General features: G+C 46.3%; 1 protein-coding gene across 8 annotated transcripts in view; it reads left to right on the forward strand.

Annotated features, from left to right (window-relative positions):
• The first annotated feature begins 6,327 nt into the window (after positions 1 to 6,327).
• Positions 6,328 to 18,019, forward strand: part of ZBTB43 (zinc finger and BTB domain containing 43) — a 35,837-nt gene continuing 24,145 nt past the window's right edge. For 2 of the 8 annotated variants that reach the window (XM_082695683.1, XM_082695685.1), the window contains exon 1: positions 16,181 to 16,295. The gene's annotated coding sequence lies outside the window, so the exon portion shown is untranslated. Of the gene's footprint in view, positions 6,449 to 14,562; positions 14,872 to 16,157; positions 16,695 to 18,019 lie in introns of those variants that run through there. The other 6 variants (XM_082695682.1, XM_082695684.1, XM_082695687.1 and 3 more) reach the window with 6 other exon arrangements.

Genomic DNA, 18,019 nt, shown 5'->3' on the forward strand with positions numbered 1-18,019 from the left:
AGACTGTCATATCAACCCACAAATGACTGGCTGGCAGTGTCCCCTTCAAGCCCATGTTTCTTCAAATTTCTGAAGTGCTTTTGCATATAAGCTTTGAGAGTCATGGCCTCGGGAGTCAGAATGTCTTGGGCTCAAGTCCCAACTCAGCCACTTCACGGGGCCATGGTAAGTGACAAAGGCATGGTACGTGTTAGGGTTCCAGCAGGTTCCAGTCACATGAGAAGTCTCTCAAGTGACCATCTGTTATTAATAACAATTCATAGCATAGGAAATACACTCTCCACTTTAAGAATCGTACAGAGAAAGTAAGTCTCAGAGAGGCTGAGCCACTTGCAGGAAAGCAGAATTCAAACTCGGGTCTGTCTGTCTGTCTCTCCTCGTTACCATCTTCTCAGCTGCCTGAATTCACTGACTCTGGTTCTCTACCAGGACCTGGGGCTGGGGCCAGCACTAGATGCCTTCTGGAGTCCTCCTCAGGGTGGGGAACGGCCCTCCTCCCCCCACCCCCAGCTTCCTTGGCACACGTCCCTCCGGGAGTGGGAGGCCCAGGGCAGGCCTGGGCCCAGGCTGAGCTATAGGAGGCTCCCAGGTGTGGGGGAAGGAGGCAGCCTGGCTGTTCTCCAAACACATTCGGAGCCAACCCAAGGGAAACCCCAATTCTGTCAGTGCCTGTACGCCTGGGGCACCAGCACTGGAGACATTAAATATTAAACATGTCGGCTGGCTTCCAAGCTTGGTAATTAAAACTCTTATTTCATATTTTACACAGGATGGACGGGGAGGTCATGGGGCTGCTCTAAGAGGTTTCATGGCTCCCTTGTTCACAGATGAACTGACTCTTCTGAGGAAAACCTCCCTCTCACTCGGGACCCATGCTGTCCTATTTATAAAGTGATTTCCTGAGAGGGTAGGAGTGGAGGTGGGGAGGTCTCCAGGGTATAGGAACCATTCAGGGCTCTCAACAAGGTCTTTCTACTTCTCCAAAATGGGTCTGTGCGCCTGGGAGCCTTCAGAGGGCTTGGCCTCAGGCCCCTCACCCCTGCTGCAAAGGCAGCCTGGGAGCTGCAAAGGGCTCTGGAGAAGCGGAGGGGGGGTGGGGATCCGCGGGGGGCACCTAGGGAAGGCCAGAGGGAGGGGAGCCTTCCCTTAGCTTCTGGCGCCATCTGCTGACCGCAGGCTGAACTGCAGCTCTCCCAGAGCCCGGGGGAAACCAAGTTCGTGCTCTACACAAGAGGGATCAAAGAAAATCAGATCTGGTGCCTCAGCGAACACTTCTAAAACAAAATTTAGACTTGTGACTCTCCGGAGTCAAGGGATAGACAAGACCCAGACTTGGGTCTTGAGCTCTGGGGACCTAATCCAAGCATGATAATGGGATGTATGTGGTAATTTTGGCAGACTGTCCTTTGTGTGTTCACTGAGCTGAGCACTAGCTACACGATTTACACTGGTTATCTCACTGCTGCGTGCCCACTCTACAGATGTGCAGGCTGAGAGAGGACATCAAAGCGAGATTACCCTCCTGCCCTCACCCCCAGAGTCATTCATCAAGGCCCCTCCTTTCTACCTCCAAACATTTCAAAAACCCTCTCCTTCATCCCATATTCATTGCTGCTTCAAGCACCTCTCAGCTTTCCCTGGGCCACTGCAAAAGCTTCCTTCCAGGATTTTCCCACTAGGATTTTGGTGCCTCTCCTCTTACCTTCTATAATCTACTCTTCACAAATAGCCAGTATGATCTTAGGACATGAATTGGATCACGTCAGTCCCTTGTCAGACACTTTGATGGCTCAGGGTGCCTAGGTGGCTCAGTCGGTTAAGCATTCAACTCTTGATTTCGGCTCAGGTCATGATCTCAGTGTCTTTCTATCAAGCCCCACATCAGGATCCAAGCTCAGTGCAGAGTCTGCTTGAGATTCTCGCTCTCCCTCTCCCCCTGCCCCTCCTCCCACTTGTACTATCTAAATAAATAAAGATAATATTTTTAAAAAGTGAAATGTCACCGGAGCCTAGAGGATCTGGAGTCAGGAACAAGAGATGTACCGGGAAATGAGTGGTTCCTCCTCGTCTCTCTACACCCCTCCTCTGTCTTAAGCCTTTAAGCCACTGGCATACAGATAAACAAATAGTTCAGCGGATTAGAATTGAGAGTCCAGACATAAACTTATATATTTATGGTCTACTGATTTCCAACAATGGTGTGAGAACAATTCAACAGGGAAAGGTTTAGTCTCTTCAACAAATGGTGATGGGACAACTGGATATTCCCCATGCAAAAGCATTAATTTGTACCCCAACCTCACACCAGATACAGAAACTGAAAATTGATCTAAGACCTCAAAAGAACAAAAACTTTTGGAGAAAATGTAGGTATAAATCTTCATGGGCTTGGATTAGACAATGGTTCCTCAGCCAAGCAACCAAAAGAAGAACATAAATTAAACTTCATCAAAATTAAAGCTTCTGTGCTCCAGAGAACACCGTCAGGAAAGTGAAAATATTTATAAATCAAGTAAATGATAAGGATATAGTATCCAGAATATTAGAATTATTACAAATCAACAACAAAATGCAAATAAATCTATTTTTAAATGGCCAAAGGAGGGGTGCCTGCATGGCTCAGTGGGTTAAAGCCTCTGCTCAGGTCATGGTCTCAGGGTCCTGGGATTGAGCCCCACATCGGGCTCTCTGCTCAGCAGGGAGCCTGCTTCCTCCTCTCTCTCTCTGCCTGCCTCTCTGCCTACCTGTGATCTCTGTCTGTCAAAATAAAAAATAAGAAAAGAAAAAAATATTTTTAAAAAAATAATAAAAAATTAAATAAAAATGGCCAAAGGATCCAAATAGACATTTCTCCAGAGACTTATACAAAGGCACAATACGCCCATGACAAGATATTCAAAATCATTAGTCACTAAGGAAATGTAAATCAAAACCACAGATTACACCCACTAGGCTGGCTACAATAAAAAAGACAAAAACAAGTGTTGGCAAGGATGTGAGAGATTGGAACTCTTTTGTTTCGCTGCTGGAGAAGTGAAATGGTGCAGCTGTTGCAGAAACATTTGGCAATTCATCAAAAAATTAAACATAGAGTTACTGTATGACCGAGCAATTTCACTTCTGGGTGCATAGTCGAGAGATCTGGAAACATATGGTGTCCGCACAGAACTTTGTACATGCCAGTGTTCACAGCAGCGTTTTTCATAGTAGCCAAGAGGTAGCCAAGTGTCCACTAACAGATGAATGGATCAACCAAATGTGGTATGTCCATACAATGAGATAATATGCAGCGATTTTTAAAAAATACTAATAATGCTTGCTTCAACGCACATATACTAGTATTGGAAAAATACAGAGAAGATTAGCATGGCCCCTGGGCATGGATGACATGCAAGTAAAAGTACCAATATATGTGACAATTTGGATGAAGCTAGAAAGCCTGATGTTAAGTGAAAGAAACCTGACACGAAAGGTCAGGTCTGAGTCCATTTATAGGAAATGTCTAGAACAGGCACATTCAAAGAGACGGAAAGTAGGTTCATGGTTTCCAGAAGCTCAAGTAAGGAAAGGATGGCGAGTGATTGCTAATGATATGGGGTTTCTTCTGGGGCTGATAAAAATGTTCTGGAATGAAATAGTGGTAGTAGTTGCACAACTCTATGAATGTGCTGAAAACAACTGAATTGTACATTTTAAAAGGACGAAGCTAAAAAAAAAAATAAAGGATGAAGCTTATAGTATACAAATTATATCTCAATTTAAAAAAAAAACTCCAATGGCCCCCATGACTTTTCACCATCTAATACTTGCTTATCCTTCCCTCTCTAACCTCTTGCTAATCCTTCCATTGATCCCTTGGCTCAAAGAGGCAGAGACTCTAGGAGTGGTGTTTTTTAAAGATTTTATTTATTTATTTGAGAGAGAGAGCTTGAGTGGGGGAGAGTGGGGGAGGGAGAGAGGGAGAGGGAGAAGCACACAACCTGAGCCCAAGGCAGATGCTTGACCAACTAAGCCACCCAGGCTCTCCTAGGGGTGATTTTTTTTTTCTAGAAAGGATTTCACTCTGGGATTTGACCTTAGACTGCAGGTGTGGCCGAGCAGGTTTTCTGAGTCTGTGGCCAACATCCTTGTGGGAGCCACAGAAGTGCCAGGGTAACTGGGCTGGCTGCTTCATCTCCTCCCTCCTAAGTCCCCAGAAAGTTCTCGTGGAGCCAGCCTGGTCCCAGAGCCCCCAGGGAAGGACATTCTGAGAAATGCAGTTCCAGCTTAGCTAAACCAGCCGGCACGGAGCCCCCCAATGCTCTTCGCAGCCACTCACCCGTCCTCAGCCTTCAGATCTCACCTATCAGCACATGGTGTCTCCGGGGCCCTTCCTCAGAGTTGGGCAGACCCGTCCTCTGACTGCCATTCCGTCGTGGCTAGGCATCCTTACGTGACCGTGCTCCCACGGACAGCACTAAAATGGCTGGAGCAATGGGCACCTTCCTCTGTTCTAGCAAAGGTGTTCGTAGCCTGTCTCAGGGCTGGCTGCCCTTCCTTTTTCTCAAGGGAAGGTGGTGGTGCTTGGCTGCTCAGCGGTGTTCCTTTCCGGACAGTGGCCCCCGTTGGCAGGGACCACATCAGGACAACTCAATGTGGGGTCCCCGGCATCTAAAATAGGGCCTAGCATACAGCAGACACTTAATGTTTATAAAACAAAGGAACAAATAAATACCTAAGAGATGAGACAGGGGTAGCAGAAAGAGGGATGAGCTGTGGGCTTCAGAGGTAGCTCGGCAGAATGGTTCAGAACCCAGTTTCATGAGCCAGGATCCTCTCTCCATCGCTTAGCAGCTGTGTGGTCTCCAACAAGTGACTTTACCCCTCTGGGCCTCAATTTGTTCATATTTTAAAAAGAGATAAGGAAGGGAGCCTGGGTGGGGCCATCAGGTAAGTGTCTGCCATTGGCTCAGGTCATGATCCCAGAGGTAGTGAGATTGAGCCCCGCGCGTTGGGCTCCCTGCTCAGCAGGAAGCCTGCTTCTCCCTCTCCCTCTGCTGCTCCCCCTGTTTGTGCTCTCTCTCGCTCGCTCGCTCTCTCTCTCTCTCTGCCAAATAAATAAAATCTTTTTTTAACTAATTAAAAAATAAAAAAGAGGTAGCAATAGCACCTCCTTCGAGGGATTAGTAAAAGAATTCATCGGGCTAATTATTTGCAAAATGCTTAGCGGTATACAAGTGCTTGTTGTTAGACAGATAGATAGACAGACAGATCAGTAGGTACAATGAAAGAAAGACCAAGCATTCTGTTTGTCTTTCAAAGCCAGGGTGAAAGGCAATCCCTCTAGAGAACCCACCGTTGGGGTTCCCTATGTGAGCAGCTGGAAGGCAGTGTGGCACTCCTACTGTAAAAATATACAGATATAAGAGCGTCGAGACAAATGCCTGCACTGGTAACACTGTCTAGACTAGAGGGGAGGGCATTAGCATACTGTTAGTTAAGGAATTATAGCTCTTAGGGTACCAGCTTCTGCACAATAAAATGATTTTTAAAACAACATTTTAAAAAGCTGATTAAAACATAATGCTCTGTTTACTTACTGCCACAAAATGTTTCGTTCACAAATTATAGCCTAGCAGATTTAATTTACTTTCTGCTGACACCCATATTAGATGTGATGGACCCGGCAGGCTCCGCAAGGCTGCAGGCTCCCGAGCGGAGGCGTGGGGACATGAGCTTGTAGGCTCCACCACAGAGCATTTTTTGAGAAGAGGTGGCCTAGCCTGGCCTCCTCCCCACCCCCAGGGCCCTGAGGGTCTCCCGGAGTCTGCACACCGTGGTTTCGCCATGGAAAACTTGGGGCTTGGCAGAACACCGTGTGCTGAGAACAGAGATTGAAAACTGGTGTTCCGAGGACCAAGTTCAGCCAACTGATCCTTAACCTGGTTCATGTCATCATGATTTCTTTAAAAAAAAAAAAAAAAACGCCACCATTTACAAATCAGGAGAACTCCCCTAAAAATCTGGTTGCTTTGCTACTTTTTTTTTTAACTTTTATTTATTTGACAGACAGAGATCACAAGCAGGCAGAGAGAGAGGGGGAAGCAGGCTCCCTTCTGAGCGGAGAGCCCAATGTGGGGCTCGATCTCAGGACCCTGAGATCATGACCTGAGCCGAAGGTAGAGGCTTTAACCCACTGAGCCGCCCAGACGCCCCTGTTTTGCTACTTTTGAAAAATGGGAGGAACTAACAATACTGGACTGTTGTTGTCATGGCAACAAAAGGCAGGCCTTTGAGAGGTCACGCGCTTTCAGTTTATCACAATCCCTGCCATTCCCTACTGTCTCCCCCGCCCCCAAGCACTAGTGAGGGCCTCCTCTCTGCTCCCACAGATCTTAGTTCCTTTGCTGGACTGAAACTGCCTTTTCACCTCTCTTTTCCTGCTGCACAGCAAACTCTCTGAGACCAGGTATTATCACTACTTCATTCACCCTAAATCCTGTAGGCTGGCTCGGGGCCCGGAATATTGCGGCCTTCAAAAAACATTTACTAATTATATTGGTTTCCTATTGCTGCCACCACAAATTACTATACATTTAACCACTTAAACAGCACAAATTTATTATTTCACAGTTTTGTAGGGCCATTTTTTTTCTTTTTTTTTTTTTAATATTTTATTTACTTTTTCGACAGAGAGAGATCACAAGTGGGCAGAGAGGCAGGCAGAGAGAGAGAGGAAGAAGCAGGCTCCCTGCCAAGGAGAAAGCCCAACATGGGGCTCGATCCCAGGACCCTGGGATCATGACCTGAGCCGAAGGCAGAGGCTTTAACCCTCTGAGCCACCCAGGGACCCCTGTAGGGCATTTTGTAGAGAGAGGATATAGGTCAAATGTCTGACATGGATCTTGCCCTTCCTAGAGAAGTTCAAGGCAAGAATCCATTTCCTTGCTCACTTGGATTGTTGGTAGGATTCAATTACTTACAGGTTAGAGGACAGACAGTTTCCTTGCTGGCTGTCAGCCAAGGACCATTTCCAGCTTCTGGAAGCCACCCACATTCCTTGGCTAGTGGCTGCCTTCCCCCATCTTCAAAACGAGCAAAAGCAGGTTGAGCCCCCTCCTAATGCTGCAAATCTCTCCTTTTTCTTCTTCCATCTCATCTCACACCCAGGCAAGAGAGGCTTTTCACTTTTAAGGACTCGTGGGATTCAATCAGGTCCACCCAAGGTAATTCAGGGAATCTTCCCACCTCTGGGTCTTCAACCTTAAATCACACTGGCAAAGTCCTTTTTTTCCATGTAAGGTAACATATTCACGGGTTCTGAGGATTCGGACAAAGACATCTTTAGGGAGCTGTTATTCTGCCTACTACACTGATGAATGAAGGTATTGAAAAATCAGCTGGATGGAGAAACAAGCATGGGCGAGGGCAGGCCACCCACAGCTGGAGAGGTGTGCCTGCCAAGGAGGCCAGGACGGCAGAGAAGCTAAGTTCGTGGTCCACAGGGAGGGTGGGGACCTACGGGAGGCAGGAGAGAGCTGGAAAGGAAGACTTTTCTCCATCAAAGGAAGGATTAGAGTAGAACGCTCTGGGGCCAGTGAGGATACTGGGCAGGGAAGAGTTAAAATCCCAGGCAGAAGGGCAGGGGTGTGGTTTTAAACTCCCTTGGATTAGAAATTGATCTTCCTTATAAACCAGAGTTAAGCTAGCTTCCTGACCCTTTCAATACAAATATGATCGGAGGGAAAGGAACACCTCTTCTCCTATGGGGAGCTCGGTGTGCCCCCAAGATGGCTCCAAGTAGCCAGAGCAGACCTCTTACTAGTAACCCCTGGACTAAAATGTCCGCTTACGCTGAATTTTATTCTATTTCTGTCCCAGGACCTCATTGTTTCCAGAAGAACTTGACCCTTCCTTTGATGTACACACACACACACACACACACACACACACACACAGCCTTTACTGAAAGATCAGGATGCCAGAGGACAGGAGCGAACATCATTGAGCATCCAAGCCCAGAACTCCTTAAATGCACATATCAAATATCCTTTATGGGTTTTTTTAAAGATTTTGTTTATTTATTTGACAGAAAGAGAGACACACACACACAGTGAGAGAGGGAACACAAGCAGAAGGAGTGGGAGAGGAAGAAGCAGGCTTCCGGCCAAGCAGGGACCCTGATGTGGGGCTCGATCCCAGGACCCTGAGATCATGACCTGAGGTGAAGGCAGACGCTTAATGACTGAGCCACCCAGCCGCCCCTCAAATATCCTTTATCTTAAGTGAACTTTCATGCTTCCTGCATCTGAGACTTCTGGCCACAACGCAGACTCCTCAGGGCTCTCCCCATCCCGCTGGGTTCTCCGGACTTTCATTCTTGTTCTTCACCCTCTCCTGAATGCCCCCCCCTCCCCGAATTCTTCTCATCCTAGGACACAGAGTAATGGCGATACCTTGAGTGCTTGGCCCTGATTCTTCACCCCTCCCTCCCTTTCTCACTAGGTGACTCTGCGGTTCCCCTGCAGAGTGGGAGAGGAGTGGACTTTTCTTCTCCTTGATTGTGGACTCAGCCACATGCCTCGCTGTGGCCTGTGGGATGTGAAAGGAGAGGATAAAAGCAAAAATGAGAAATGTGCTTTCACAGTGCAACTTGATTTCCTGAGAAGAGTTTGCCCTGGGTCACTCCTGTCCCTTTGGCCGGGCACAGAATGAAAACATGGGCAGACCTGAGCCCAACCTGTCAAGGGACCCACAGCTTGAAGCAGACTTGTCCACTAGAGCCCAGCTTAAATCAGCCACCCCACCGCTTACCTGCCGACACAAGAGTGAGAATAAATAGTCGTTGTTTTAAGCCCCTGAGTTTTGGGGAGAATTGATTTTGCAATGATAGCAGACCAATACAGTCATTGGTGCTAGAGATTGGGGGCAAGGAGGTTGCCATCACATAAACCTCAACCCAGAGGCATTGGGTTTGGGACCAGAAATAAGCAGCAGGGAAAGATTTACAGGGGCTGGGAAGTGGTGGGGAAACCAATGTAGCAGGGCAAGAGAAGGCACCAGCTTCTCTGTGTTAAGTAGACAGAAACAGCCCATAAAACGGTTGTGTGTGGGGCGCCTGGGTGGCTCAGTGGGTTAAGCCTCTGCCTTCGGCTCAGGTCATGATCTCAGGGTCCTGGGATTGAGTCCCTCATTGGGCTCTCTGCTCTGCGGGGAGCCCGCTTCCCCCTATCTCTCTGCCTGCCTCTCTCTGCCTACTTGTGATCTCTGTCAAATAAATAAACAAAATCTTTAAAAAAAAGAAAAAGGTTGTGCATGACGATGCAAGTAGCGGCAAATTTGTCTAACGAACTTTTAGAGTTGGAGGAGGACTTCTAGGGGCAAAATGTTGAAAATATGACTTTCTTGCTACTAGATAAATGTGAAAAGGTACTACTACACGGAAGAGAGATGCTCAGCAAACTGTGCACCTTTATGGGGAATACCACTTAGCAACAAAAAGGAGTACACTGCTAAAGGCCCAGCAGCGCTCCTGAAGGTTAATCTCAAATGCATTACCCTAAGTGGAGGAGGCCAGACCCAAAAGGCTGCATATGCTATCATATACGAGTCCATTCTGGAACAGGCAAAACTGTAGGGAAAGAAAACAGAATGGTGTTTGCTAGGGGTGAGGGGCCGGCTATGAAGGGGCACCAAGGAATTTCTCCAGTGGCTGGAACTGTTCCACATCTTGATCCTGGTGGTAGTTCTATTACTGTATGCATTTGTCAAAACTCATAAAGTGAGGGGCACCTGCCTGGCTCAGTCTGTGGAGCAGGCACCTCTTGATCTCAGGGTGGTGAGTTTGAGCCCTATGCTGGGCATAGAGCCTACTTAAAATTAAAAAAAAAATTTTTTTTAATTATTAAGCCATATTCCAAAAAGAGTAAATTTAACCATAAAGTGTACCTTCATTTAAAAATGCAAAGGTAGGAACATCTGGGTGGCTCAGTCGGTTAAGCGGCTGCCTTCAGCTCAGGTCATGATCCCACGAACCTGGGATCAAGCCCCAAATCGGACTCCTTGCTCCACAGGGAGCCTGCTTCTCCCTCTGCCTGCTCTGCTTCCTGCTCTCCCCCTGCGGTATTCTCCCCCTCTCTCTTTCTCTCTGACAAATAAAGAAATATGTGAAATCTTTAAGAAATAAAATAATAAAAATGGGAAGATATATCTGCACTAGTCATGGGAACGTAGGTTCTGCTAAAATAATAAACACCCAACTTTGAAGTCTCAGAAGCTTACAGCTTTCAAGGCATTATCTCTTCATTATTCTCTGTTTTTATCTCTGGTCAGCCTGGGGCTCTGCTTCGTGTTGCACTGAAGGACTCTAGGACTAATTTTGATGGGGCAGCCACCTTCTGGAGCTTTGCTGGTCTCTGTGGCAGAGAGAAAGAGGAAATAGGGAAATCATGCCCTAGCTCTTAAAGCTCCCACCTGGAAGTGATCCAAGGCACTTGGATGGAAAAAAGAAGTGATTCCCTTTTCTTGCTAGTCAAAGAAAGTTGCATGGTCCTATGTATGTTCAAGGGCGGGCTTACCATACACCCAGGAGAAAGATGGCAAATATTTGGTAGACAGCACTAATGAATTCCACAGTCTCCACTATGATGGTGAATTTGTCAGTTCCTTTTTGTACTACCGCCAGTTTTTACTCTTGACTCTCATTTGGAGCTATAACGCTGTGTGGATACGATTTAGAATGATTATGTACTTCTGGTAAGCTGAAGTCTTTTCATTATCAAGTAGCTTCATTTTATTAGTCATCTTTTGCAAAGTTAGGCTGAAAGATATCATGACGGCATGAATCACACACTTGCTCTTAAAGTTATCCACCTGGAAATGAGACTTTTCATTTGACATGAGTCAAAGAAAGTTACATGCCCACACCTGAATGCAAATTGTCAGTGCCTTACGACCATAAGGGTTAATTCCTCACTCAGGGTCTCTGTCCTTTGCGGGTCATGTGTAGCACTACCCATTCTTCATTCTGTATCTTCATTCAATGACCCAGGCCACAGCCGCCTCCGCATCTGGGATATCATCTTGTGGCAGAGGGAGGGAACCATGGTTCATAAAGCTCAACTCAGGAGTGCACACATTTCACTTCCATTCATGTTTCAGTGACTCAGCCTAAAGTCCATGGAGTGGGAAATGCAGGCCTCAAAAACAATACTACAATCCATCACACTATTTTTGGCATTGACTCTGCCTTAAAGTCTATTTTGTCCAAAGTTAAAATAGTGAACAGCATGAAATCTCTTCTACCACTCTTTTAATTCAAATTTTCCATCTTTTTGTTTCAAACAGTATATACCTTGATGATTTTTCCCCCATGATTTCCCATCTCAAGTTTTCATGAAACACAGAACTAAAAACATTTATGGACCAATCTGTGAGCAGAATCCTTCCACACATTTGCAGACCTTTTCCTCATTCATTTACAGATGCCTCACCTACAATGAAACTGGATAATTTTTTTAAAGATTTTATTTATTTGACAGAGGAAGAGAGAGATCACAAGTAGGCAGAGAGGCAGGCAGAGAAGGGGGAGGTAAACAGGCTCCCTGTGGAACAAAGAGCCGGATATGGGGCTCGATCCCAGGACCCTGAGATCATGACCTGAGCAGAAAGCAGAGACTTAACCCACTGAGCCACCCCGGTGCCCTGAAACTGGATAATTTTTTTAAAAGATTTTATTTATTTATTTGACAGGCAGAGATCACAAGTAGGCCGAGATGTGGGCAGAGAGAGGAAGGGAAACAGGCTCCCCCCTGAGCCACCCAGGAGCCCCTGTTGATACATTTTAATTTCTTTTTCCACTTTATTTTGTGCTTTGTATTTTTTCCATGTTTTATGTTTTTATTTCTGCCTTCCCCCCTTTTCTTCCTTTCTTTTTTAAAATATTGGCTTTCAGGGTGCCATGGTGGCTCAGTTGGTTAAGCATCTTCCTTTGGCTCAGGTGATTCCAGGGTCCTGGAACTAAGCCCCAAGTCAGGCCCCCTGCTCAGTGGAGAGTTGATGTCTCCTTCTGCCCTTCCTCCCAACTCATGTGCATTCTCTCTCTCAAATAAATAAATAAAGTCTTTCTTAAAATGTTATTTTTCTTCCTCTGGTTTGGTCAGTAGCTCTATTTTTATTCTTTCCATGGTAACCCCCCAATTCTATTTTTTTTTAAATATTTTATTTATTTATTTGACAGAGAGAAATCACAAGTAGGCAGAGAGGCAGGCAGAGAGAGACAGAGAGAGAGAGGAAAGCAGGCTCTCTGCTCAGCAGAGAGCCCCATGCGGGACTCGATCCCAGGACCCTGGGATCATGACCTGAGCCAAAGGCAGCGGCTTAACCCACTGAGCCACCCAGGCGCCCCGGTAACCCCCCAATTCTAATGTTCATATCTAATTAAAGTCTAATGTTAATCAATATTTTTATGGACAGTACAAAGACCTTGGATTAATTGAACCAGTGGCTCCAACTCTTTGCTTTCCCTGTATGCAAACCCTCTGCCATGATCCTTCATAGCTTCCTCCTGCTATAACGCTGGACTGAGTCATGTGATTTGCTTTGGCTAATTAGGTGTAAGAAGAGTCTTGAAAATGTGCTTGTACATTTCCATTGCTCTCTTTTGTGTCCCTGCCATTGCCATGAGAACTCACCCTGACAGCCTGGCTGGTGAGTGAGACACATGGAGCAGAGTAAAGGCCCCTAGCCAAGACCATTCTAGATTAGCTGAGCCCGGACACATAAGCAAGTCCAGCCAAGCTCAGCAGAGCTTCCTAATCCACGCCCAGCTGACACCAGACGTGTGAGTAATAAACAAATATAGCTGTATCCCTCTGAGGTTTTGTGGCTGTTTGTTATGCAACAGATAACTCATACATGTTCAAGGACAAGCTTACTATACACCCATTACCTTCCAGTATCCTCTTATACTTCACATACAATCACTCCATTATTTCTGTTTTGCCTTTCTGAATCCCACAAATTATAAATTGTTCTTGTTTCTTGTCCTGTTATTTGTTCATATTTACTCATGTTTGCTATTTTATTTGCTCACCAACCTTTATTGTGACTCAGATCTTCCTCCTGGGATTTTATTTCTTCTTGAAATATATCTTCTAGAAGTTCCCTCAGTTAAGTTCTGTTCGTAGAAACTCTTAGGTGTTTTTTTTTTTAACTTTTTAAAAAAATTTTATTTATTTATTTTTGAGAGAGAGAATGAGCACAAGCAGGGGGCGGGACAGAGGGAGAAGCAGACTCCCTGCTAAGCAGGGAACCTGATGCAGGAATTGATCTCAGGATCCTGGGATCATGACCTCTGAGTTGGAAGTCAGATGCTTAACCAACTGGACACTGAGGCACCCTGAAACTCTTTGTTTTTTTCATCTGAATAGTACTGTGTTTTCATTCTAACTAAGAATGGATTTCATTCTAACTAAGAAGGATCATGGCAGAGGGTTTGCATACAGGGACTAAGACTAAGTAGACAATTATTTTCTCTCATTAAATTAAGGCGATTATTTCATTAATTATATCATTTCATACTACTATTATTATCACGGCTTCCATTAGTGCCATTGAGCAATCAGGAGCTGGTATCACATTATTCTGTTATAGATTGTCTGACTTTCCTCTCTGCTTTTAAAATCATCTTTTGGGGAGCCTAGATGGCTCAGTCAGTTGAGTGTCCAACTCTTGGTTTCCGTTCAGGTCTCAGGGTCGTGAGATTAAACCCCTTGTTGGGCTCCTCGCTCAGACTGTGATCTGCTGGAAATTACCTCTCTCTGCCTCTCCCCCCACGATCATGTGTTCTCTCTCCCTCTCTCTCTTTCTCTCTCAAAATAAACAAATGTTTTTAAAAATTTCTCTCTTATGCTTTGGTGTTCTGCAGTTTCACCAGAATAGATCTAGGTTTTCTATTTCCTTATCATACCTGGTAATTCAGTGCGTTTCTCAAGGATTCCTATCCTTCATCAATTCTGGAAAATTCTCAATCATTATTTGACAGTTGCCTTGCTCACATTCACTTTATAATCTCCTAACATAATTGACAAGCCTATGATGAACCTCTTCACTCTTTTCCATTTCTTTGTCTCTCTGGGATGGTGTTTGGATTATTTTCCTCAAATCTATCTTTTAATGCACTAACTTCTCTTCAGCTAGACCCAATTTGGTGCTTAAACCTTCCCATGAGCTACTCGTTTGAGGCAGATCTTGGGGCACCTGGGTAGCTCAGTCAGTTAAGTCAGTTAAGTCAGTTAGTCTCGGCTCAGGTCATGATCTCAGGGTGCTGGGTGCTCAGAGCAGAATCTGCTGGGTTATTTCCCACCCCTCTCCTTCTGCTCCTACCCTATTTGTGCTTGCTCTCTCACTCTAAAATAAATAAAATCTTTCTAAAGAAGAAAATCTGCTACTTGATTTCTCTGCTTATTTCCTTATGGGTTTTGTGGTTCTTGATTGTGAGATCATATTGATTTGGAAGCCTATCTGTGGGAATTCTTTGAGACCTGGGTTGACAGTGAGTTCTTCCAGATAGGACATGTGTGTGTTTCAGCCAAGTACCAGAGGTACTATCAACTCAGACCCGTTTTAAATTGAAATGTTCTGCTTGTGGGCTTTTGGACCATGCAAACGTTGTGGCCATCTGATGGTCAGACTTTAACCATGCCTCCATTAGAGGTAAAATGCACTGCCTCTCTACCTAGAGCCAAGACAGAGAGAGACAACTTTCCTTACTGCCTAGCTCTGCTGGGAAGATTTTTTTTTTCTTCTAGTTTATCCTTCCCCTAAAGATATATCCCCTTTTGGGGTCCCAACCTGATCATCCAGTTTGGCTCTCATCTTGCCTGGACCTCGGTAAGTGCCCCTACAGCTAGCAGTATCATCATTGTTTACCTATCTCTAGAGATGACTTTCAAAATATTTATCAGTATAGGGGACCTGGGTGGCTCAGTTGGTTGAGCAACTGCCTTCGGCTCAGGTCATGATCCTGGACTTCCAGGATCGAGTCCTGCATCGGGCTCCCAGCTCCTTGGGGAGTCTGCTTCTCCCTCTGACCTTCTCCTCTCTCATGCTCTCTCTCACTCATTCTCCCTCAAATAAATAAAATCCTTTTTAAAAAAATATTTATCAGTATAACACACATGCTAACCTATCAGAACAATGCAGACTGTATCTCTGCATAACTTCTGAACATCAACACTATCTAACTCCCTAGGCTTGTGTTTCTGCTTTCTTCCTGGTCTCAGATGATTTTCCTGACTTTCTCACAAGCTTATCTATGTATTGAAAAGGGTGCTTTCAATATTTCTCCTAGCATTTTAACATATTTTGTTGCTGTTATATTTGAAGAGTCTACAATATTGCTAGAAATAAAGTCCAAGTAGAAATGTATTAGGCTCATGCAACAAAACATCCAGAGGCAAGCTAAGCACGGTAGCTTAATGTCATATGAGACCTAGGCTCTTTCAGTCCTTCCATTTTGCCAGCTTTAGCATTTGCTTGTCACATCATAAGCACATGACTGGGACTGAACTTCCAACCTTCGGGTCTACTTAGAAACAGGAATCAAATAAAAATGACAAAGCACTTGAGGATACTCAACTAAAGTCCTAGTGGACTTTGCTAAACCCACACCCACAAGTTGGTCACCTGACTGCCTTGTCTAACCACTGGCCAATGAGATTAGCATGAATAGCCTGGACTAATTATGAGTCATTCCTTCTAGCAACAGTGAAGATCTACCTCCCCTGAGATCAAAGAATCTCCACTAGTACCTGAACAAAATGGGAACCCAGCACAGCGCCTGCCACACAGAGGAAACTGTTCCTTTCGTTGTACATGACTTGAGTATCCACTAGGTGCCAAAGGCACTATGGAGGCAAAAAAGGATTTGACACGATCTCTGCTAGGCAGCAAGAAAGAGATACAGTTTGAAATGGGGTTAGGACTTCGTATCAGCTCCCTAATTCCCAGCAGCGGCCTCACTAACAGCCCTTAAAGCTAAATGACCTGCGCCAGGTTACACTGCGCAGTAGCTGGCTGCAACGGCGCGCTCTCTGGACACCCCGCCCCGAAAGCCAGTCTCGCATGCGCACACCGCTTTCTCTCTGACGCACCCCCGGAAGCACTGGCGTTTTGGGGGGGCGGAACCGGGAAGCGTTTCCGGGGGCGGGAGGCGCAGGCTGAGGCGGTCGCGGCGGCGACGGCTTGAACGGGCCTGACGCCGGTGGCGGAAAGTGTCCGGCGGCCGGGTTATGTGAGCGCGGAGCCGTTAGCAGGTACTGCGGAGTCGGGACAACAGGTAGCGAGAGGGCAGGGAGGGCAGCCGGAGAGGTTTAAGGGCTTCTCTGCAGGTCCCGGCGCGCGCGCGCCGCTGGCCCGGCAGGCCCGTTCCGCAGACGGGGATGCTTCAGCCGCGCTCTGGCGGTTGGAGTCCCGGCAGCCCGGTCCGACTCCTGTGGTTTCCGGCCAGCCCAGTACGCGGACCGCGACCCCAGGGCCCCCGAGGCAGCGTCTCGCCCAAGGTCACCCCGTGGCGGCGGACCTCGGCGGGCCAGAGCGCTTAGAGATCCCGCCCCGGTACGTCCGCCGGCCTTTCGGGGGCGCCGTGTGGGTGCGGCGTGGCGGCCTCGGGTTCGAGCCAAGGCCGGGAGAAGCGCTGCACCCGGACTTTGCTGGTATCTGCCTCTGTTTACTTCTAAGTCGTGTCTCACGTCTGTTGCGGTCTCTGTCACCTGTTGTCACCTGCCCTTTCTGCCTCTCAACTCTGTTCCTGACAACTTTGCATTTCTCTCCGGTTTCTCTCTCTTGAGCGCATCTCCATCTGGACCTTGTTTTTGTTTCTCTCTCTACTTTGCTTGTGTTTCTTGACCCTTTGTTTCCCTCTCAGTCTTTACTCTCATTCACGGCTTGCCTGTCAGCCCTGCGCTTTGGCCATCTGTGTTTCTGCCAGTTTTGTGTCTTGTTTGTGGTCTCCTAACCGGGTTTGTCTGGGCGGGGCAGGGCAGGCTTGCCCGGACCTCTGAGCCATGCAGTGACTCATGACCCCGTGAAGCTTCCTGAACTGGCGACACTCTCAGCCAGTAGACTGCAGTCTGGCCTCAACTCTGACAGGTGTCGCCCAACCTAAGTGTCCGGGTGCAGGAGCTCCTTCTGGCCCGCAAACTGGAGACCATCTCAAGGCCAAAGTAGCTTGATAAATCACGCCTCTTCCTACCCATGGTTTTTAAGCCTGCACAGCTCCTTTCTTCGCTTTGCTCCATCCACTTACCCCAGGATAGCCTCCAGGGCTCTCAGGAGCCAGCTCCTTGGGTTCCAACTGCATAACTAGGCCTGTCTACAGGCAAAGGAAGGGTCAGTCTAAGATTCTCTGCCCCTTGGGGCTCATGGAACAGGAGGATTTCTGGGAAGCCTGTTTGCTTAGTTAAGAGATTGTGTCACTGTGCAGTTAAATTATTAAGAAACCTCATAATTTGGGATTTCATTCTTTGCTTTACTAAAGTACTCACTGAAGAAGTAAGCCAGACACAAAAGAACACTTATCTTATGGGTCCATTTATGTGAGGTATCTAAAATAGGAAAATTCAGAGACAAAAAGTAGAATATAGATTACCAGGGGCTGGCAGAGTAGGGGATGGAGCGTTACTGTTTAACCGATCCGGAGGTTTAGTTCGGAATGATGAAAAAGTTCTGGAAATGGATAGTGGTGATGGTTGCACAACATTGTGAATATGCTTAATGCCACTAATTGTACACTTTAAATAAAATGGTAAATTTTATGTTAAGTATATTTTACCACAGTACAGGAAAAATACTGCTCATTGGAGAAGCTTGGAATTAATCAGCTCTTTGAAAATGTGATTTTAAAATTTTATTTTTGGATGTCAGAACATTTAGTCGAACCTACTGTTTGTTGATACCTGCTCTCATCACAGCTAATGTTCTTAGAAAGGAGTTTGGGTTAAAAAAAAAAAAAAGTTGGTTAAAATCTTCCCTCAAGTTT

Source organism: Mustela nivalis, assembly GCF_964662115.1.
Source record: "Mustela nivalis genome assembly, chromosome: 13".
In the NCBI taxonomy this organism is placed as follows: domain Eukaryota; kingdom Metazoa; phylum Chordata; class Mammalia; order Carnivora; family Mustelidae; genus Mustela; species Mustela nivalis.